This window comes from Sturnira hondurensis, unplaced genomic scaffold (genome assembly GCF_014824575.4).
Source record: "Sturnira hondurensis isolate 20B ecotype Veracruz unplaced genomic scaffold, ASM1482457v3 Scaffold0025251, whole genome shotgun sequence".
NCBI lineage: Eukaryota > Metazoa > Chordata > Mammalia > Chiroptera > Phyllostomidae > Sturnira > Sturnira hondurensis.
Genome location: NW_028097882.1, coordinates 150,190 through 173,551, shown reverse-complemented (window position 1 = coordinate 173,551; position 23,362 = coordinate 150,190). Strand labels below are relative to the sequence as shown.

The window sequence follows — 23,362 nt, the reverse complement described above, 5'->3', positions numbered from 1 at the left end:
GTTGATTTTCTGTCTGGAAGATCTATCCATTGAAGTCAATGGGGTGTCAACAACGCCTACTGTTACCATTTGTCTTTCAATCTCTTTCTTTATGTCCATTAAGACTTGCTTTATATACTTAGGTACTCCTATGTTGGGTGTGGGAATGTTTAGTATGGATATATCCTCTTGTTAGATTGTTCCTTTTATCATTATGTAAGTCCTTTGTCTTTTACTACAGCCTCTATTTTATAAGTACCACGTGCTAACCGATTGTGCCACTGGAGCTTCGTACAGCCTCTATTTTAAAGTCATTTTTTTATTTTATTTTTATTTATTTTATTTATTTTTTAAATATATTTTATTGATTATACCATTACAGTTGTTCTATTCCCCCCTCATTCCCCTCCACCCCCACACTCCCTCCCTCACCATTCTCCCCCCTTAGTTTATACTCACGTGTCTCAAGTTCTTTAGATTCTATATTTCCCCCACTATTCCCCCCTCCCCCTATTTTCTACCTACCGTCTCTGCTATTTTCTGTACCTTCTCCTTCCTTCTCCTCCTCCCACTCCCCTGTTGCTAACCCTCCATGTGTTCTTCATTTCTATGGTTCCACTCCTGATCTAGCTGTCCTCTTGGTTTGCTTTTGTTTTAGGTGTGGTTGTTAATAACTGTGTGTTTGCTGTCCTTTCACTGTTCATATTTTTCATCTTCTTTTTCTTATATAAGTCCCTTTAGCATTTCATATAATAAGGGCTTGGTGATGATGAACTCCTTGAACTTGACCTTATCTGAGAAGCACTTTATCTGTCCTTCCATTCTAAATGAAAGTTTTGCTGGATAGAGCAATCTTGGCTGTAGGTCTTTGGATTTCATGACTTGGAATACTTCTTTCCAGCCCCTTCTTGCCTGTAAGGTCTCTTTTGAGAAATCCGCTGACAGTCTGATGGGTACTCCTTTGTAGGTGACTGTCCCCTTATCTCTTGCTGCTTCTAGGATTCTCTCCTTCATTTTAGTCTTGGCTAATGTAATTATGATGTGCCTTGGTGTGTTCCTTCTTGGGTCCAACTTCTTTGGCACTCTCTGAGCTTCCTGGATTTCCTGGAAATCTATTTCCTTTGCCAGACTGGGGAAGTTCTCCTTTATTATTTGTTCAAATAAGTTTTCCATTTGTGGCTGTTTCTTTCCCCCTTCTGGTACCCCTATAATCTGGATGTTGGAACGTTTAAAGATGTCCTGGAGGTTCCTAAGCCTCTCCTCATTTTTTTGAATTCTCATTTCTTCATTCCTTTCTGGTTAGATGTGTTGTTCTTCCTTCTGGTCCATTCCATTGATTTGAGTCCCAGTTTCCTTTCCATCGCTATTGGTTTCCTGGACATCTCCCTTCATTTCAATTAGTTTAGCCTTCACGTGTTCCTCTAATTTGTGGCTATAATCAACCAGTTCTGTGAGAATCCTGATAAACAGTGTCTTGAATTGTGCTTCTGAGAGGCTGGCAATTTCTCGGTCGCTGAGAGTTATCGGCTCTGGGACTTTGAGTTCTTCTTGCGCCATCTTTTGGGCTGTTCATGCCTGTTCTGTAGCAGGATCGGAGCCCTAAGGTGTTCACTAGAACAGGGCAACTAAGTCGCTGGGCTGTGACGTTGTATGTGGGGGTGGGGTCAAAGAGGAACAATGGCGTCCTGTCTGCCGTCTGCCACCACGGCCCTCACCGGTGCCGCAGCTGCTTCAGTCACCGGGCCCACGCATTTCGTCCCACTGCACTCGAGTGTGCCACCGCCATCAGCCCTTGCCCCCTGGGGCCTGCGTGGTCCGTCTCACTGTGGGAGAATGTGTGACCGTGGTCAGTCTGCCCCGAACCCCAACTGGTTCCGGGCTGCCTGCGCGCCTAGGTCGGGGGATCTGTTCTGCCCCACCCTGCTCGATGCTGGCTCCGCCCCTCTTACCGTCCCTGTTGCAGGGTTAGAGGTAGTCGGACTTCTGTATAATTCAATTTTCTGTTCTTTTCTGTCCTTTCTGTCCTTCTGTCTTTGTTCTCCAAACCTTAGTTGTATTCAAACTTGGTTGTGGGAGAAGGCACAGTGTTTCCACCTATGCCTCCATCTTGGTGGAAGTCTGGAAAATGTAAAGTCAATTTTTTTTTCTTCAGAATAAGTATAGCTAACCTAGCTTTTACACCTTTCTATTTGCATGAAATATTTTTTTCCAATTTTACTTTTAGTCTGTGTGTATCTTTCATTCTGAGGTGGGTCTCTTGTAGGCAGAGTATACATGTCTTATTTTCTTATCTGTTCAGTTACCCTATGTTTTTAAATTGGAATATTATGCCATTTACTTTTAAAGTGATTATTGATAGATACATATTTATTGCTCTTTCTTCTTCTTCTTCTTCTTCTTCTTCTTCTTCTTCTTCTTCTTCTTCTCCTTCTCCTTCTCCTTCTTCTTCTTCTTCTCCTTCTTCTTCTCCTTCTTCTCCTTCTTCTCCTTGAACAGGCCATTTAACATTTCTGGTAATAATTGTATGTAGTAACAAAGTCCTTCAGCTTTTTTTGTCTCAGAAACTCTTTACTTCTCATTCAATTTTAAATGATAGTGTTGCTGAATAAATAGTCATGGTAGTAGATCCTCCTTTCTCTTTCTTTTTAAATTTACTTTATATTTTATTTATTTTTATTTTGTGTTGTATGTTTTCCATTACCCTACTTTTCATCACTTTGAATATTTCATGCCAATTCCTTCTGGCCTACAATGTTTCTGTTGAGAAATAGCAGACAGTGTAATTGGTGCTGCCTTGTAGGCATCCAGCTGGCTTTCTCTTTTGGCTGTAAGGCTCTCTTGGTCTCTAAGCTTTGTCATTTTAATTATGATGTGTCTTGGTGTGGGCTTCTTTGGGTTCATCTTGTTTGGCTCTCTCTGCACTTCTTGGATTTGTGTGTCTTTTTACTTTACAAGGTTAAGGAAGTTTTCAATCATTATTTCTTCAAATAGATTTTCAATGTCTTGCGCTCTCTCTTCTTCTTCTTCTGGTTCCCTTATGACATGGATATTGTCATTTCATGTTTTCCCAAATGCTTCTTAAACCAACCTCATTATTTATTTATTTTTTTCCCTGCTCCGATTTGGTGTTTCTGCTACCTCGTCTTCCAAATTGTTGATTTAATCCTTCGCTTAATCCAACCTACTGTTTATTCCTTTCAGGTTATTCTTCATTTTAAATATTATATTCTTCACTTCTGACTGGTCCTTTATTGTGGTCTCTATGCCAATTTTTATGTTCTTGTAGGTCTCACTTAGTTCCTTAAGCATCTTTATAATCATTTTTGAACTCAATATCTAATAAATTGCTTGCCTCCATTTCATTTAGCTCTGTTTCTGGAGATTTCTCCTGTCCTTTGATTTGGAGCCTTTTTTTTTTGTCTCTCCATTGTGGCTACATTTTTTTGGTTGTCCCTATGTGTTAGATAGATCTTTTATGATGCCCAATCTTTGTGGGGATGGTCATATGTAGTACATTTCCTGTGGAGTCCAGTGTTGCAGACTCCCTGACCATCTGAGGTGAGTGGTCCAGGAATGTCCTTCATGTGGGTTATGTGGGCCCTCCTATTGTAATTGAGCCTTGGTTTCTCCCAGCCCTTTTGTGCATGATAGAGAGCAACCCTCAGCCTGACTGACTCTGAGGCTCAACCCTGACCACAGCATGCAAGCCACTGTGTAGGTGCTCACTGCACAAAGTGAAATTTGCCTCAGCAGGGTTTGGTATCTACTGAAATGTCTTTTTTTGGATATGCTGCATGTGAAGCTTATTGGATCCTCTGATGTCTGAAGCTGGCCACTGGGTGTGTGGTTCTGAGCCTCTTGGTAGGGACTCTAGTGCAGGCCAATGTAAGGCGCCACCTGTGAGTGACCCTGGCAACCTGTTTGGAGTTATAATCAATCCATAGTTTGTGGCAGATTTTGCTGGGTCTGGATGCACACAGGAAGGACCAAGCTGGGAACCCATGTCAGTTTTTACCAGCACTGGGCCTTGGTACAGGTTCTCATACATCCCAAGGCATCATAAGATCCTCCTGCACCTTCCTCTGTTTCATCCCACCTGCTAGCTGCCTGTTCGTCTCAGTCACTGAGAGAGCCTTTGGCTGCAGCCTTCAGCTGGGCATAAGCTTTGCAGTGTGGGAAAAGGGAGTCCAGAGTGTCCAGAGGGTCAGGGTACTGCTTTTCCCCAGATCAATGTTGGAAGGTAGTGCTCCACTCAAAAAGACTGTGACTATGGCCAGGGTGTCAAACTCATTTTCGCCGGGGCCATATCAGCCTTGCAGTTGCCTTCAAAGTCCAAATGTAATTTTAGGATTGTATAAATGTATCTACTCCTTAACAGTTAAGCAAGAACTTGGTGCTGCAGCATGGTAGAAAAAGGTGCCAGGCCAAATAAAACAAGGTGGAGGGCCAGATTAGGCCTGCGGGACTTGTGTTTACCACCTGTGGTCTACAGCATGGGTGAATGGCTCTGCACAGGGTTCCTGCAGTTGTTCTTCATTTGTCTCTTCAGAGGCACTAACTCCAGACTCTCCTCATGTGACCTCAGTCCTCCCCTTCTGCTGTCTACTTGAGTCCAGGGTGAGTGTCTGCAAACACCCTTTTGTGTATTGGCCCTCTAAGAGGGTGCCCATGTCTAGTGGACTCCACTTCTTTCCAGTGGACAGAAATGTCATAGCCTATCACAGCTAGATATGATGTGGGTCTCCGCCCAGCTTGGTCTTCTGGGCTGGGGGTCACAGCTTAGGGATTAAACTCCAGTTTTCTCGGTGGGGGCTCCTGTAGCCGAGCTATTTCTACTGAATCTCAGCTGCTATCCATGGAATTAGGGCCAGCCCTTTTTGTGTCTCCAAACTTCTTACTAGTTCACTGTGGCTTTTCCTGTAGATCTTTGGTCATAAGACTTCTCTTCAGCTAGTCTTCAGTTGGTAACTCAGAATAATTGTTTTATAATTTAGGTGTAATTCCAGTTTGGCCCAGGGAGGAGGCGCCATCTTGGATGCTTCCAGCCCACTTCTTTACCTTAACTTTTTCCCCTCAGTTCTTCAAGGTATGAAGGGTGGGCCATGTTTTTCAATTATAGATTTTTAAGGCACTAGCATTCACCAGGATCATCTCAAAATGAACTTGTCAAAGAAGTGCTTGCTTGATTTAGTGAACTAGTTAGTGTCCTAAACTGCTTAAAGGTTATGTGGCTTAAATTATTGGCTCATGAAAATCCGTAAAGATAACTTTACAGATTTCCATAGTCATTCATTCCAGCATTGGTTCTCACTCTGATTTATGATTCTAGGATCATTTAAAACCTCAAAATTTAGATAAAATCAGTGTATTAACAAATACCTTTCCTAGACCTGTTATTGTCTAGAAAAGTTCCTTTAGTAAATCATTCAACTGAAATAAAGTATAGTCATGTAGAAAATTTGATATATGCAGAAAAGAAAAAATAGAAATAAAGGCACAAAAGACACAAGTAATCACCATTTAAATACAGTTGTTTATTTTAGGTATTAATATGTCCATTGTGTGTATATGTGTGTTTATAAGAATTTTAAAATGTAAATAATATCAGGGATATATTATTTGTATGCATTCAAAACATAGCCAAATCATCCCAGATATACAGATTTTACCATTTAACAATTAGTATGAAAAGTGCACACCATCATCCAATATTATTCTGCAACATCATTTATAATGGCTGCATGTGTTTCATTTTATCAAAGAATCATGACTAATTTAACAATTCCCCCTTAGTTTAATATGTAAGTTGCTAAAACTACCTTCATTCTAATCAACTTTCATGAAAATCATTACATACAAATCTTGGCATGCATATCTAATTATTTCTTTAGAGGCTTCTCAAAGTGAAAATTGCTGTGTCAAAGGGGATTAGAGTTACTCCAAGGGATACTTTGAAAGACTTATGTCTGATAACACATTTGGGGTGGCTTCATCATCTTCCTCATCACAGTCGCCATTCCTGAGCCATTGCTGTGTGCTCTACACAGTTCACATTACAAGAATTTAAAAATTCATTTGGCACAAGAAAAACCTTGATGTTTACTATTATTATGCACAACTTACTGATTTGGAAGAACATACAATTTAAAAAATTTACTATATTTTTAAATATATTTGATCCAGTAAGCAGTAGGCATCCTTATCTTTTATGTGAGGTGATTTTGTAAGCCTTTACTGAATACTGTTAATATTCCCTGTGCTTCGAAGATCTTTTATTTTTTAAAGTAGGGAGGTACAAACTAGAAAATTACCCTGTGAACTCACTCATGAACTTATGACAAAAATCTTTTTTTATATTAAAAAGTGAGTACAACTACTTGCTACGATTCTTCTTATCTACCTCTCTGGCTATTCTTGCTAAGCAAGATGGATAATTCATAGCCATATCCTCATTAATGAACCTGTGCATTAAGTCATTCTCTCTTTGAATCAGACACTTAAAAACAAAACTGACTTTTAAAGAAAATTGATGAGAATTAATTCTACTACCAAATAAAAACATACTATAGAGGAGAATTTGGGGGATGGTTAAAAAATCTCTGTAATTAAAACTAGTCATACTACATATTACATTATATGGGTGTGTCATGCATCACATATTAAAGACTATATAACATCACATTAACTGATAATTCTTTTTTGACTAATGAAACAAGGTTAGGCAGAAAAGGAGTTTTGGAAATATGATGTTTCATTATAAAATTGTTTTATGCAGATCAATTCATTCTATTTTTAGTTTTTATGCTTCTGGTTAGGTCTTTTATTCCTCTGTATTAGTATGTTACATTCTATGTTTGTCAATGAATAATAATACAAAATACTGCTTTTTAAAAAATACTACTAATAATATTTTAACAAGAATAACTTAAGTATGCTGCCCTTTCTAAACATGGATCAATAATGTGAAACAGATGCAATAGATAAGATTCTTAAGTATATAGCTAAATTATGAAAAATGTATAATTTAACTCTACATTTTCAAGAGTATTATTTATTTACAATGGCAACAAAATTGTCACTTTTTACTGATACTTTTGAAATATAGCTAAATAAATTTTCAGTCAATTATCTTGAGAGTTCACCTTTAATCATCACATTTTTTTTATTAAAAAAAATGTTTAGATCCTGGACCCACAGTTACATTTTGTAGTTTATAATATTATTTATTACAAAGTATATTTTTAAGTTATTTTCAGGACTTTCAATAAAGCTCTAAACATTCAATAAGAGTAGTTTTTAGTTTGATGGTCTTGTTAACAAACTCTCCCTGACAGTGTAATCAAAAGCTTCTTTTGGCTTGGAAAACACATTGGCCGAGCAATTTATCACTTAGGCTCACAATCCAATGGACAGTTTGGCTCCCATCAAACCACTTTATAGAGTTACACTGAAAACAACTGGCTTGCTAGTGTTACAGGTGTAAAAATCACATTTTTTAGTTCCACCATTTAATTTTAGTTTTCCGAAGCATTTGATAAAGCCAGATGGTGAAAGACAAATACCATGTGATTTCACCTTTAACAGGAACCTAATTGACAAAACAAACAAGCAAGCAAAATATAACCAAAGACACTGAAATGGTGACCAGAAGGGAGATGGGAGGGGATTATAGGGGAAATGGGGAAGGGTTTGCAGGAACAATTATAAAGGACACATGGCCTATAATAACAAGGGGGGTAGAAACAGGGGGAGGAGGTGGAGACAGCTGGGTTGGTGGGGAGGGTTTGGGAGAAGAGAGAAAACTACTTGAACAACAATAAAAATGTTTTTAAAAGTTTCAGGTTTGTTCAGGCTACTTTTTCACTGTGGAATGACTTCATCTCTCCCACTCTCTATTAAAATTTTCTTGTCAGGAGTGTTATATACAAGCAAATATTATGATAACCTAATTTCTTTCTTAAACTACTTTTTCATTAGCTTTATAGCATGAAAAACAAATCTTATTTTCACTGTTTATTATNCGGGTCGTCTCCTCTCCTCAACCTCTGGTCATTCAGTGTCTGCTACAGTCTCTGGAGTCCTGCCTTCTTATATGCTGAGTCCCAGTTTAGCATCTGCTGTGTTCTTCCGCAGATCAGCCAGGTCCTTCTCCGGCGCGTGGAGAGAAGCGAAATCCTTTGTCCTACTCCGACGCCATCTTCCCTGATCTCCCCATCTTATTTTTAACGATACTAATTTTTAATTATATTAGATTTATCAGAAGATTTTAGACCCTGAAAAACAGCTCACCAGAACTGAGATCAGCATGCTTTTCTACTGAAATCTACTGGGCTCAAAGCATCAGATATGCAAGACCTATTTTATGGAATGTCAGCTGTGAGCCCTATATTTTCACATTCCCAACAGTTGGTGTAGTTACAAAGAATCACAGAATAACTAAGCTGGAAGGGATTTTAAAAAGCCATTCAGTTACAAACAATTGTGGCATATTGTAACTCTTCCCAGTGTAACTTTTCCCAAATCCCATCAAACCATAGTTTTACGTGCTCCTGTTTGGTTGAGGTACTAGGCAACGGACAAAATTGTATTGAATGAAGTAGTTGTGTTTCTGCGGGTCTAATTGCTCTTACTACTCCAGTTTTAAGTCTGTAAAACACATTATGGCTTCCCTTTGCACTATGTGTGTTATCAAGCATTCTTAACATGGCCCACGAGGCACGGTACCACGGGGCCTGCTCAGTGGTGTGACGGTTGGTTTGAACCAGCTCGTCCGAGCTATACTTTCAGGGATTTTCTGAGCTGGTTGTTAAACTCAGAAATTATTTTAAAACATACAGACAGTGTTACCTAAACTTAAAATGAAATACATTAGCTTTGAAACAAAGGTAATCAATACTCAAAATGCTTTGCTCCCTAATTATTTAGCTACAATTTACTAGTATCTTGAGGTTTACCCTTATCTTATATCTATTGTGTCCACTTCATGGAAATACCATATGCTGAAGTGCTACTGTGCTAGTCAGGGTTAATCAGAACATAATTTATTGCTTTGTTGACCGTGCAAACTTAGGAAAGTGATAGAGAAAATGTTAATAATTCAGATTAAACTTGAAAAGTAGCTGTTGCATTGTTAAGTATCATAACAAATTAAATAAGTATTCTTTCAGGTTTAAAATGTTATGCGATTGAACAAACAAGTTCTGCATGTCATTGACCAACAAAAATGGTTTCAGAGATACCTTCATTGATTCATCTTTATCTTACTTGTTAACAGAAATAAAAATACCAACCAATATCAATGTTGAAGTTATGCTTGTTTGTTAATTACAACCATTTATTAGCTATGGACATAAGAATCCAGCAAAAATCAACAAAATTCTGCATTTTATGTTATTATTCATTATAAGTTGTCTGTAAATTTGTACATTTCTCTCTGGGAGCCAATTCAGAAATTGAGCACAAGAACACAATACTGCTCCTACCTATATTTAACTCCTGTCTCCTTCTGCCCTTACCAATCTTTAGGCAAAATGGCTACCTATCACTTCTGTAAAACTACTACAATTTGTTAAAATAATCTCAGGCTTTTTAAAAACACATTCTTCCTCAAGAAGAGAATCTCTTTATTCCTTCACATCTGGCCAACTTCCAATCATCCTTAAAGTATCAGTTTATATTAGTATAAAACTGCCTTATCACTTGCAACTTTGAGACAAAAGAAAAAGCAAAACTGTCCCTTTTCTTGACCTTACATTTTATCTTAACTACACCACACACACACACGTATCATTTGAGAGCCAGTCTTACAAAAGAAACCTATTTTTGCTGTCTGTATGTCTCACTTTAATCAACTTCAACAAACTGCACATGTGCTGTCTTCCCAGTGGAATAGATTTTGCATGTTGCTCATTTTTGGTGATTCTTGTGTCTTTATTATACTCCATTTTTCAGCATTACACACAATTAAACATTTTTGTTTCTTGAGCCACCTTATTCTCTTGACTTCCCTGCTACTACTTCTGTTTTAGGTGCTCACTCTCTCTTTTTGAGGTATAATTTGCGTAACAACAAAATTCACTAAGTTTAAGTATATAATCTATGAGTTTTAATAAATGTGTATAATCATGTAATCACCATCATACTCTTAATTTAGAACATTTCTATCAACATATCCAAATTATGCTTTTGATGCTATCATGTTATTTAAAAAATTTTAATTGTTTATTGCTGATATGTGGAAATACTGGGTTGGCTGAAACAACTTTGTTCAATTGTTCATATAAAACAATTTTGTTAATTGTGTTGTGACAGCTTTCATATCAGTGTGTATTTTTAAAAACTTGTCAAAATGAGTGGATTTTTGTGTAGCCATTTTAATATTGAAGATGGAAGGAAATATGCAGCATTTTCAGCATATTATGCTTAGTGGCTGCTCCTTCTCATTTTACTTTTATAGTTTCTCCTTTTTGGAAGGTACCTGAACATTTGTGTGCCTCAGGCATCAAAGTTTCTCTTTTTTTCTCATTTTCCTTACCCTGTCTCCATAGACACTTTCATCTAGTCTTGTGCCTCTACATGTCATCTACTTTCAGTTGATTCTTTCAGATTTGTATCTTTAACTCTGAATATTCCAGAACTCCAGATAATATGGTATGTCCACTTGCATCTATCAATGTAGACATCTAATAGGCTTTTTGGGGTCTCTATCACATATTTTTCTTTCTTTTATTTTTAAACTACTCTAAAAATCAAAAAACCTTTCTTAGCTCCAGGGCCTTATTAAAATAGGCTGTAATTAGCCTGCCAGTAGTAGTCACCAACCCAGCTTTTAAAGAAGCTATTGGCTGAAAAGAGGCAAGAGAGAAGACACAGACATGAGTCAAGATGTTGAGCTGAGCTGCCCTCCAGGCCTGGAAGATGAATTTGCAATAAACCCAATATTTCTGTCACATCATTACTAGTGTCCCACCCAATATCCACTCTCCTCTTTTTTCTTATTAAGATATTGTAAATTTCCTCAACTAAAAGAGTATGTCCAGTGAAAAATAATGGTCTTCTCAGATTCCTTTGGAGGTAACAATCACATGCACAGAATCACAAAAAGATAAATAGAACGTGTCCATTTATCTATTATTTTATCCTTTATTAAGCATCCTTTTATCTATGACAGTATCTGTTATAAGAGCAGCAGATCTAAAATGTTATGGAGTAGTTAACTTAATCTGGGGAGGTCAGAGAAGTGGAATGGAAGAATGTGACAAGTGCTATGGAGGAAGTTACAGGCAAAAGAAAGACATATTCAAATGCACCAGTATATGATGTCCCAGTATTTGGGGAAGGGAGTACTGTAAGAATTGCTTGAAGTAGGGGTGATAGGAGATAAGAATAAAGAGAATGCTGAGTCCAAAAGGACCTTGTGTATCGTATCAAGGAACTTTGACTTTATTTAGTGTGATTTACTTTGAAAGAAAATCCACTAGAAACACATACAAATCCCTCTTGAACCAATTTGAAATCATTGTAGCTTGTGCATTCTTCCTCCTGTGGAAATCATTTGTATAGACAAAGGGGATATGTTAAATGTCTTGCACAGTACAGAAAAGTATTTTGGAAACAATAGGGAGGTGCATCGAATGACAGACATGAGAGCTATACTTAGGGCAGTGGCTGGGTGAATAGAGAAGTGGACAGATTTGAATGACCTGAGTGCCAGTCAAATCAATAGGAATTATACATATCAGGGCTCTGATCTAACTTACATTGAAGAGAGAAGAAAAAATAAAAAATAACCATCCCTTACAGTTCCATGGACATAATAGGTGGAATTTATATTTAGTAGTACATACTATTTAAGTTTATATGTATAGGTGCTGTTTATAGCTGCTTTAGTGAATGATATTTATAAACATATTAAATAAAGGGGAACAGGGTCATAATATTCTTCAAAGATTTAGAAGTCAAATTATAATTAAGGATCTTTGTAAGGTAATATGATGTTAACCACAAAAAATATTTTCAACTGCTTACAAAACTAATAACATATTAGTTCCATGCAGTGAAGGATTTGCAATCACAATGTCTTTATTCAAAATTCCTTTTCCATAATGGTTGTACCAGTCTACAACCTAGGTGCCTGTCAGTAAATGAATGGATCAAAAAACTATGGTACTGTTTGGGACAACATATTTGCCAATGATACCTCAGACAAAGGTTTAATCTCCAAAATATACAAAGAACTCACATGACTTCACTCTAAGAACACAACTAACCCAATTAAAACATGGGGAAAGGACTTGAACAGATGCTTCTCCAAGGAGGACATACAGAGGATCCAGAGACACATGAAGAGATGCTCAATATTGCTTGCTATCAGAGAGATGCAAATTAAAACCACAATGAGATACCACTTTACACCGGTGAGAATGGCTATCATAAACAAAGCAATAAACAACAAATGTTGGAGAGGGTGTGGGGAAAAGGGGACTCTGGTCCACTGTTGGTGGGATTGCAGACTGGTACAACCATTATGGAAAACAGTATGGAATTTTCTCAGAAAACTAAAATTGGACTTGCCTTTTGACCCAGCAATTCCACTGCTGGGATTGTATCCTAAGAACCCTAAAACACCAATCCCAAAGAACCTATGCACCCCAATGTTCATAGCAGCACAATTTACAATAGCCAAGAGTTGGAAGCAACCTAGGTGCCCGTCAGTAAATGAATGGATCAAAAAACTATGGTACATGTGCACAATGGAATTTTATGCTGCAGAAAGAAAGAAGGAGCTCCTACCTTTTGCAACATCATGGATGGAACTGGAAAGCATTATGCTGAGTGAACTAAGCCAGGTGTTGAAGGACAAATACCATATGATCTCACCTTTAACAGGAAGCTAAACAACAAAACAAACAAGCAAGCAAAATATAACCAAAGACACTGAAACAGAGAACTGGCTGACAGTGACCAGAGGGGAGAGGGGAGGGAATTTCAGGGGAAATAGGGGAGGGATTTAAAGGAACATATATAAAGGATACATGGACAACAACTGAGAAGGGTGGAAATGGGAGGGAGGGGGGGAACACAGGGGTGGGATGGGAATGGGAGTAATAGACAGAAAACTGTACTTGAAAAATAATTAAATAAATTTAAAAAATAAAATAAAATAAAAACAAAATTCATTTTCCATTTTTACAATGACTGTGAAACAGACAATATTCTAGCTACAGATAATTGAAATATTAATAAGAAAGAACACCTGGAAGCTTTAGTTCAAAAATTTAACTGGTTATCTATATTCATAAAACATACTCAAACTTGGCTCAAATATTCATGAAAATAAAGAGAAAAATAATGCCTCATAGACTGAAATGATGAATCTATACCTTCCATTGAGACTTTTGACAAAATATGCCTGCTTACTTATTCAGTTTAGATTAATGTCATATTCATGTATACTTTTATACTTTCTGAAATAGCCTAATATAATTTCTGAAAATTGCTTCCAATTTTATACAAATAATATTAGTTTGGGTGCTCTAAAAGACTTTTTAGAACTTGGCTGTGGACTTTTCCTAATTTTCTTCTAGTCTTTATTTCTTTACCTTTCTTTCTCTACCTAAAAAACTGTAATATTTGCAGTTCTGATTTTATAATTTGGTTAGTTGGGGTAATGCTTCCCAGTTTCTTTTACATCATGGAATACCTAGAAAACTATATATGTATATAGAGAGTACATAAAGGCAATAGATAAGCAAGGTGCTCAAGTCTACCATAACCTGAAGCCAGAGAAAATTGCACCACTCTGAAGCTGGAGAAAATTGCTATCTCCTCACACTCCCACGGCCCATTCACACTGGTGGGTATTCTTTGACTTATGGAATGAAATTTAAAGAAGTCATGCTTATGGGGTGGACGCCTGCACTGTTCAGCAAGTATTGTTACTGTGATAGTATTTGACATACCATATAGCAAAAATGCCAAGTGGTTTAAGGAACACATTTTAGAAGTCACTTAAGGATCTTGCAGCATGGTATGAATGACTCAGGAAAACCTACAGTCATTATGGAGAACATGAAAGCACGTGTTACATTGATAAAGACTCAGGAATTTTTGATGGGATATTATAAATATCCAATTCTTTCATTTAATAAATAAGAACATGAGACTAAATAAACTGTATGTCTTGACTAAAAAGTAACTGACTTGAAGGTTAAATGAATGTACTGAAAACTTTATAAAGTCAGAAACAAGTTGTTAACTGCTATATTCCACAGCTCGTGGCAGAAGTTTCCTAAAATTTTGTTGAGTGAATGAATGAATTGGCCAGGGTCACACAGGTGATGGAAGAGTCAAAGGAGAATTATAGTCTTCAACCTCACAGCTCAATGATTTGATTCACTGTGTATAGATTGTATGTCATATTGTTATCAGCATTCTATGAATGAATAATTCGCTCTGTGGCACAAGGAACAAAAGGTCATGAACACAGGCTAGAATTGAACATTCTACAGATTCTCTTTTTCTTCTGTTTTGTAGCAGTTCCTATCCATCAAATTCATAAATCAAACATGAAGTGTTTATGTTACTATACAGCTTATATTTATCTTAATATATTTTTGTAAATACATGTTTCTTTAAAAGCAACAAAGGTTGCTTTATATAAGCTTTCATAAATTTTTTGTCTTTGGTAGTTATAGCATTTTGTAATTTTCTTCAGTAATAGAATATATCCAGGTTTGTCTTTATTTCCCATTTATTAAATAATGAAAGATAAACATTTAAATAATTAACTACTGATGTGTGCTATGGGCAAGCATTACAATCAGAGAAAGCACTGTCACTGAAAGGTTATGTCATTCAAGAATTCATTAAACATTTATTAGCCTCACCTTCGTTAGAGGTGTCCTTGTTTACATATTTGCAGATTTGCATACACATGCCCTGAACAAGATTTCAAAAATGTTTGTGATGCTATGACCACCTTAATTATGAATAGATATTTGTGAAATCCTTACCAAATGTGGTAATTTTTTCTCTATCAGGTCCTTAATAGAGTCCAATATACAAGGTGACAACCAGATAAAGCAAGTGAAACTCCAGTTTGAGTACCTCTCTCTCCCTTGCTTGAATTCTGATCCAGGGGCTGCCAAAGCCAGAAAGGACCAGGGTGGGTACTGATCATGGGGAGAGCAATGTGGTTGGCCTGACAGATGAGGATACAGGAAGGAGCCACTTTCCACAATCTGAAAGATATCTTTGCCCTCTTTTTGAGGATTTTGTTTCACAGAGAGATCCCAGAGCAGATCATATTTGAATTCTTTGATGGCATTTTTGTGACTCTTCACGCAGGAATCCTCTGCAGTGGTCCTAGGTAAGGAAGCACCCCTGGGGATATGTAATCTGTCCAGTGGCCTTTGGGTTTGGCGTAAATCCTCCTAGTAGAGTACCATATCTTATCTGATTGTTGGTCAAAATTCCAGTGGTGATGGGCCCAGGTAGGTAAATAGGGACCTTTTAGATGGCAGCCAGTTCTTCACTGGAAATCTGATTAATCCTATGTGATACACAGGTACTGGGGATATACCTGTTTCCTTCCATCATGACAGTGAGATCATCTGATGTGACGTCACTCTGCAGAGACACCTCAGCATTATGAAGTTAGTATTCAGCCTGCTCTTCACAGTGCCAGCACCCAGCTCACTCTGAGAGCAAGTGGCTGTGAGATTAATGCCTCCCTTATCCTTCTTCTTACAGCAATGTTGGGGGATTGGCTGTTCAAGGCAGTGCCAAAGCCTTCCAGCTTGTTTTCAATGACCTTATGTCCTAAGGATTTCAGGATTCAGAACAATCAGGATAAAGTTATACATTCAGGCCACTGCAGTGACTTGACCATCTCTACCTTTCCCATCCTTAGCACCCTCACTGATACCTGGGAGATTCAGGAGCTGGATCTTGGCACCTTTGTATCTGATGACACCAGGCACAGTGGTCAGAGTAGTGAAATCCTGGGCTGCCACGTCTGAATATAACTCCGCCCAGTTACTTAGTAGTGTTGACCTCCCTGCAGGTGAAAATCCACAAACTCAATGAAACTCAGGTGAAAATTCCAGCATCACCTGTGAGCCTTATACACCCCTAGGTGATGTGCTGTGACCTTGTTCTATTGAGTCCGAGCCATCTCTGCTTCGTTATCCCTGATCTTGGTTAAGGTGCTGCTCACGGTGGAGCGTCAAAGGGGGCGGGGGATGGCTCAGAAATGTCCACGTTGTCTCCAGTCACACACCTGTTGTGGACTGTCGTGGCCACCCAGTGCTACTGCACTGCGCAAGCACGTGATTTCCTGCTTCTCCTGAGAGAGCTCCGCGTGTGGCTTTTACCAGGACAGACGGACAGCGTATAGTGGTTTTTCTTCCTAAGCCAATGTTAAATGTTTTTAGGGTTTTCTGCCATTTATTTGGCATTAGTTGTGCCATTCAGCATGGATCTCTGTACAGGCCCCACTGTGCACACAGGTATGCGTTGTCAAAAACTAAGCTATACACCCAGGCTGGCTTAGTTCAGTGGATTGAGCAGGGGCCTGCGAAACAGACAATCATGGTTCGATTCCCAGTCAGGGCACGTGCCTGGGTTGCAGACCGGTTCCTTGCAGGCTAACTACCAGCAGGGGACGCACAAAAGGCAACCATACATTGATGTTTCTCTCCCTCTCTCCTTCCCCTCTAAAGATAAATAAATAAAAATCTTTAAAAAAAAAGAATCAATCAGTGAATGTGGAACAACAAATTTCTCTATCTCTAAAATCAATAAAAATAAAAGTCAATTTAAAAATAAACTGAAAGAAAATGTGAATGAATTAGATGCTGGAGTAAAAGAAAGAGCAGTGTCGGGGATGACAAAACAAAAAAACAAAAAACTAAGCTATACACTAGAGCAAAATAGAAAGACGAGTTTATTACAGTGGTTTCCATCTGCAAGCCAGAAAACTCACGGCTATGGGGGCAATGAGTTCCGAGTTGCTAAACTCATTGCTCACAAACTAAGGATTTGTTGTGCAGTGAATGCAGGTGTTATTTAGCTGTTTCAGAGGATTGATTGTCCAGGGATCGCCTCCTTCCCTGACTCAGGGCAGCACAGGGGGACAAAAGTTCAGAGATGGCTCGCACAGACTTGGTATCTGGGGGTTTGGTGGCATCGGTTGCTAAATTCTGAGAACTGAAAATCCCTGCCATTTGAGTTAGGTAAGGGGAGGTCAAACTCTCTTCAAGAGGGTATTTGGAAGAGATTCCAGAGATGGCTGGCCTCTGGGGCTGTGGCCTAACCCCAGTGAATGGGAAGCCAGCTCTGTCTGAACACCAGGTGCGGCCGACAGTGGAGGGGCTGTGAAGGGCTGGGGTGGACAGAGAAACCTCCATTGCCCACCCACAGCCCTGGGCTGGGGGCCACGTACAGCCCTAGCCCCAAAGCAGGTCATCAGGCTCTGTCTGCAGGGAGGGGCCCTAAAGACCCCAAGTGCTCGGATGGGACCTTTCCTGGGCTCTTCAGTCTGAGTCTATGACTGTTCATCTTTCATGATAATTTATATCGATCAATTTATATTGATTTAGGGAAGAAGAATAAATTAAATTAATGATTATAATAAAATTCTGTGAGTAATGTTACATAAACTGTGGCTCAAGAACCACATTGGTGTGAATAATACTGTTGCCTCTTTCACCATCTCTCCATCTACAAAACAGACAAAATGGAGATTTAGCAACTGCCACGTTGTCTGTAATTTTTGAGACATTATGGAAAAGGAAAGGCTAGAGAATTTAAACTAAGTAAAAACTAACAATTTCACTTTTTTAAAAAAGATTTCATTTATTTATTTTAGAGAGATGGGGAAGGGAGGGAGAAAGAGAGGGAGTGAAGCATCAGTGTGTGGTTGCCTGTAGCACACCCCATACTGGGAATATGGCCTGCAACCCAGGCATGTGCCCTGACTGGAAATCAAACCAGTGATGCTTTGGTTCTCAGGCCTGTGCTCAATCCACTGAGCTACACGAGCCAGGTACAATTTCACTTCTTAAAAAGGGTTTGTTCCAAGAGAAAACTGTGGGTCACTTGATAGAGAAGAGTCCTGATTTTGTTGTGAAAGAGGTGATTTATTCACATACAGAAAAGGGTAGCTTGACTAGTAGGAGTCAGAATGTGGTGACTTACAATCAACTTTGTTTTAAAAGACCATCAGGTTTATTTTTGAGAGTTTTCTGTCATTTCTTTATTGGAGCCTGAGGATTGGATCATTCCACACAGACCCCTGTATTCAGCATCTTGCAAAATTTGGCTAAAGCAGAAACAATGTGTCACGTTTTTAGCTAATCATTTAATAGTTTTTTTTTGCAACATACTTGACGGCAAAATAGATATGTGCTAATAAGATGATTGTAAAGATGTGTAAATATATATAGCTTGCTACACCAATGTAATAGAAGACTGCTACATGAAATATATGTGAATAATTGGCTCATTTCTGTTTGAAATTTATTAATGATTTAAGACATACAGGCATACTTATAAAACTGAGCAGTATTCATCTGACACTACAAAATTAACAGCTAATATAATCTGGAGATAAATCGGTATTCTGAAATATCTCTAGAGTTGGGAACAGTAGGTTGAATATAATAAAAATATTTATGTGAAGTGTCCAGAATAGATAAATTTATAGAGAAAGAAAGTACCAGTGGATTACTAGACACCAAGTCCTGAGGGAAGTGAACAGTTGGGAGTGACTACTTACCAGTGACTGCTTTCTTTTTGGAGTGCTGAAATGTTTTGGAATTAGATAATGGTAATGGTTGTATAACTTTGGGAATGTACTAAATCCATTAAATCATACACTCAAAAGGGTGAATTTTATGGTAAGTGAATTATATCTTGATAGAAGTTTAGAAAAGCATTTATGGTTAATAAACGGGGAATAGAATAAAATTTGTGAAGAACAGAAATAGTTCTGGCTGATGCAGCTCAGTGGATTGAGTACAGGCTGCAAACCAAGGAGTTACCTCTTTGATTACCAGTCAGGGCCCATGCCCTGAGTTGGGGTTGCAGGACAGGTGTCCCCAGTGGGGGCCACTGGAGAGGCAACCACACATTGATGTTTCTCTCCCTCTGTTTCTCCCTCCTTTCTCCTCTCTCTAAAAATAAATAAATAAAATCTTTTAAAAGAAGAACAGAAAGAAACTGAACAAAGACATTTTATTTTGCACACATAGCTCAATGAAACTTAGTTGCACTCTCATAAATTCATGCATTAAAAATAGAAGTTTGTTATGTATCTCTATTATTATTCTAACCAGCATGTATGTTTTAACTATTTTAACATAACATATATCATACTTAAATACTGAGAAAGAGAAGGCAATATTATATTTAATGCAGAGTATATAATTATTTATATGGAACACCAAAAATTTGAAATAAAAACAATCAGATTTTAAAGAATTCAAAAAAGGTAGCTTGAAAAACAAACAGATAAACAAAAGGTGGCTGGATAAAAAAGAATTATTTTAAAAAGTCAATAGTTTTCCCACATATTATCAATAATAAATATAACAAAATGAAGTAGGAAAGAGCTCTGTCACAGTAACAGCCTAAATAATAAAGTACTTATGAATAAAACTCATCAGGTGTGTGCAAAGATGAAACCCTTAATAGGTCTCAGAGATAGGTAATTGTAGCAGAGTGAATGAAAACAATTTTGTGTATGTGCATAGATGTATTTTTTCTGTGTAAAGAATCTAAAACTTCCATAAGATTCTTGAATGGTTTAAGAAATAAGAAAATTTACAATTCATTGATAAGCAGCAGCATCTAGAACAGTGTAGTAAGAACGTATTGATAAATAGGTAGAATAGCTTGACTGACAAATGAGTTGGAATAGGTAGATAAACGGAATCATATAGAAAATAAATAAATACAAATCAGTATGTTTATGTGTTTGGTGTATGGTAAAAGTGACATCTAAAATAATAGAAAACAATAGGTTATTAAAGAAATAGCTTTAAATAAATAAAATAAATAATTATATCAAAATATATTTTTTACTTCTTCCTATATAAAAAAATTCAGATTATTAAAGATTTTATATAAAAATTAAATCTAAAATAGTACTAGAAAATTATAGGTCAATTTTTATGTAATATATAAGGCTTAAAAACAACCTTAAACAAATCATTATTAAGAAACTTTTCTGAATACAGGTAAATATAAGAACTTCATACAGAATATAAAAGGCAAATAAATCAGGAAAAGCATTGCAGTACAGGTGATACGTTTTAATGTTATTAATACATAACACTAAAAAAACTTCAAAAAGAAAGATCAAAAGAAAAAGTGATCAAAGGCTAAGAAGGAAGCAATTTCTCAGAAGAAATGCACATAACCAGTAGACATAACAAGTTCAAATGCACTAGTAATCAAAGAAATTTAAATTTAAATTACAATAACACTGGCTAATACGAATTCTGAACACTCCCAGCGTTTAAACTGGAGTTAGGAAATGGGCTTTTTCCTTCATATACTGAGGATCTAAATTGCCATCATGTTTATGAATGGCAATTTGACAACATCTATCCAACGCTTTAAAAATGTGCATAAAAATGGCACATTAATCGCCGTTTTTAGAAAGTTTCCTAGGGAAGTCATTGTATACACACTCACAAATGTATATTTAATTGAGAATTATTTTTGCAGCATTTTTTAGAATGGTGGAAATTTAAACAGTACTAGGTGGGTTAACTGAATTGTGGCTGTGGTGGAAGTACTTCCCCCAAAAAGACCTAACAACATTTCCAGTTCCGAGGTTATGCTCCTTCCTAGCCTTGTCAATCCCTCACTTACAGTGCGAGTCTACTACCTTCTTCCTCCAGGAACCTAGGCGGGCTTTGTGGCCCTCTCACTGAATAGAATATGGCAAAAGTGAAATTGGGCGACTTTTAAAGGTGATATGACTATCTACCTAGCTCTCTCTCTTTTGGAATTTTTCTCTCTTGAAACCCAGTCTGTTGTTGTAAGGAAGCTCAGGCAACATGGCAAAGTTCTAGCAGAAAGCCCCAGCCAAGGTCGCCGCTGGTGGCCAGCATGTACTAGTCATGGAAGGGAATGAGATTTCAGGTGACTCCAGGCTTCCAGCCTTTGACCTACTACAGCTGATTCTAAGTAGAGCAGAGACAGGTTGCTGAGCTCTTCAAAACTGCAAATTTGTAAGCAAAATCAATATTGTTTTTTAATATATATGTGATTAAGTTTATTGTAAGAAACGGTAAGAGAAAATGGCAGAAAGGAAAGAGGCGGAGTCACAACTGGATCGGGGTTTTCCTACTGGGTCAGCTACCCACAGGCCTCAGCGGCACCGCCGTGGATAAGCGTGATTCTTTCAAGTCTTGGCAAAACGCAGGCAGCTGCCGCTCCCCATTCAGGCATCCTCCAGGAGGAGAGAGGCCTAAACACTGTTTTAAGTTCCTGTGTTTTGAAGTGATTTGTTACATAGCCATAGTACCGGGAACAAGGTTTTATCTAAACTGGAATATTGTGAAGCCAATACAAATGAAAATATAGAGGAATAAATATGAACTTAGAAAATTTAAAGACATTTACATAGTGCAGCTTAGTAAAAGGGGAGGTTGTAAGAGTATGTATAATTATATTTTATGCAAACACAAAATGCACATAAATATCCCACCATCAGCATATGTATGGCTAGAAAAGAGGTTGATAAAGTACATATTAAAATGTAAATGGCAGTTGTCTTCAAGTGTGTGGAATAAAGGATGATTTATAATTTTTATTCTTGCTCATCTTCCTGTATTTTCTAATATTTCTACAAGTGGGCATTAAATCTTTTGTTCAATAAGGATGAAACAAATTTAGACTTAATCAATGGGTAAATTACAAAATATAGAGACACCTGGCCTTAAGAAAAAGACAGGTTTGTTTAGTTGATTACAAGTTCAAAGTCAGCCAACAATGTTCTGTAACTGTGGAACTGTTAATGCAAATGTAGGCAGCAGTTACATGACACACTAAGTAGATGGCACTTTGAGGCACCCTGGTTTTAGAAGCCCAGCAACTAGATTTCTTCCAGAAGAGACTCACCCAGATAGTGGTGAGGTTTAAAACAGGGTTATGTGGGGACAGTAGAAATAACAGGGAATCAAATTGTGTTAGAAGAGAAAAGGATAACAGATACAAGTGTAGAGAAGTGGGGTTAGACTTCATCTGAGTACTTTTGAAAAGCAATAATTAAACAATAAAACTTCAAAGAGAAGTTTTGGCTCATTTAAACACAATATTTCCAATTAAATTGAATTATTTAAAAAATGGAAAGGATGGCTAAAGAGTGTAGCAGTAGTCCTCAGCTCTGGTGTTGAGGGTCCCTGGCTGTCAGCATGTTTAGAGAGAAATTCTGCATTGCGTAGAAGGTCTAACTGAGTATTAATTAAAGTCCTGTGCCTGCCAAACTCTACAGAACTCTTTGCTATAGAATAAGAGTTCCAGCAATACACTGGGCAGTGTGTTCCCGTTTAGAAGTCACTCTAGCATAACTTAATTTTAACAGCCTGGTTTTCTGAATTTCCACTCTTTGATAATTAGCACAGCTGAACTAAGTTTGGTAGTGATTTTTTCTCATAATTAAGCACTCATTTCTGAAGATGATATATGCCTTAATTAAACCTCCTCATTAAAACTCCCTAGCTTTGATTGTCAGTGTCTGCCTCCACACAGCACAAAATATACTTTGGCCGTTTCTTACGTGATTTTATTAGTGTAGGTGGCTCATCTTGTCAGTTAGTCTCACAGAGCAAACTTTTAGGCTTTCTTGTCTAGAGGAGCTGAGTGTAGATCCGCCTCTTGTGTGTTTCTTCGATTTCCCAGTTTTTCTTTAGAACCAGTTTAGGTTTATAGAAAAATTGAGCAGAAAGTACACAGTTCCCATATTCACCCCCACATTAGTGTGGTACATTTGTTACAATTGAACCAATATTGATAGATTGTTATGAACTAAGCCCATAGTTTACATAAGGGACTATAATAGAAATGCAGTTTTAAACACCTAACAAAACTATTTCTCATATCATCTAAAGTGGGATTCCTGATATAGTGGAAAACTCTGATGAGCTCTAAATAGAAGACTTTATAAAGCTGTGTAAAAGAAAAAGATATATCTCTTTTTTATACCAGCAATTATGAGAAACCCATTTTTAATTTTTTTATTTAAGTTATTTTTACTTTGGTATTGTTCAAGTACAGTTGTCATTTAAATGGAACATTTGAAAGAAACATAATGTCCTCTACAAGTTCTGTTTTGATCCTTGCAATTTTTCCATCATAAGAATCCTTA

At 37.4% G+C, this 23,362-nt stretch overlaps 1 pseudogene; it reads right to left on the bottom strand.

Annotated features, from left to right (window-relative positions):
* Window positions 1–5,913: 5,913 nt before the first annotated feature.
* The window catches only part of LOC118982203 (developmentally-regulated GTP-binding protein 1-like), a 72,563-nt pseudogene continuing 55,114 nt past the window's right edge, over window positions 5,914–23,362 (bottom strand).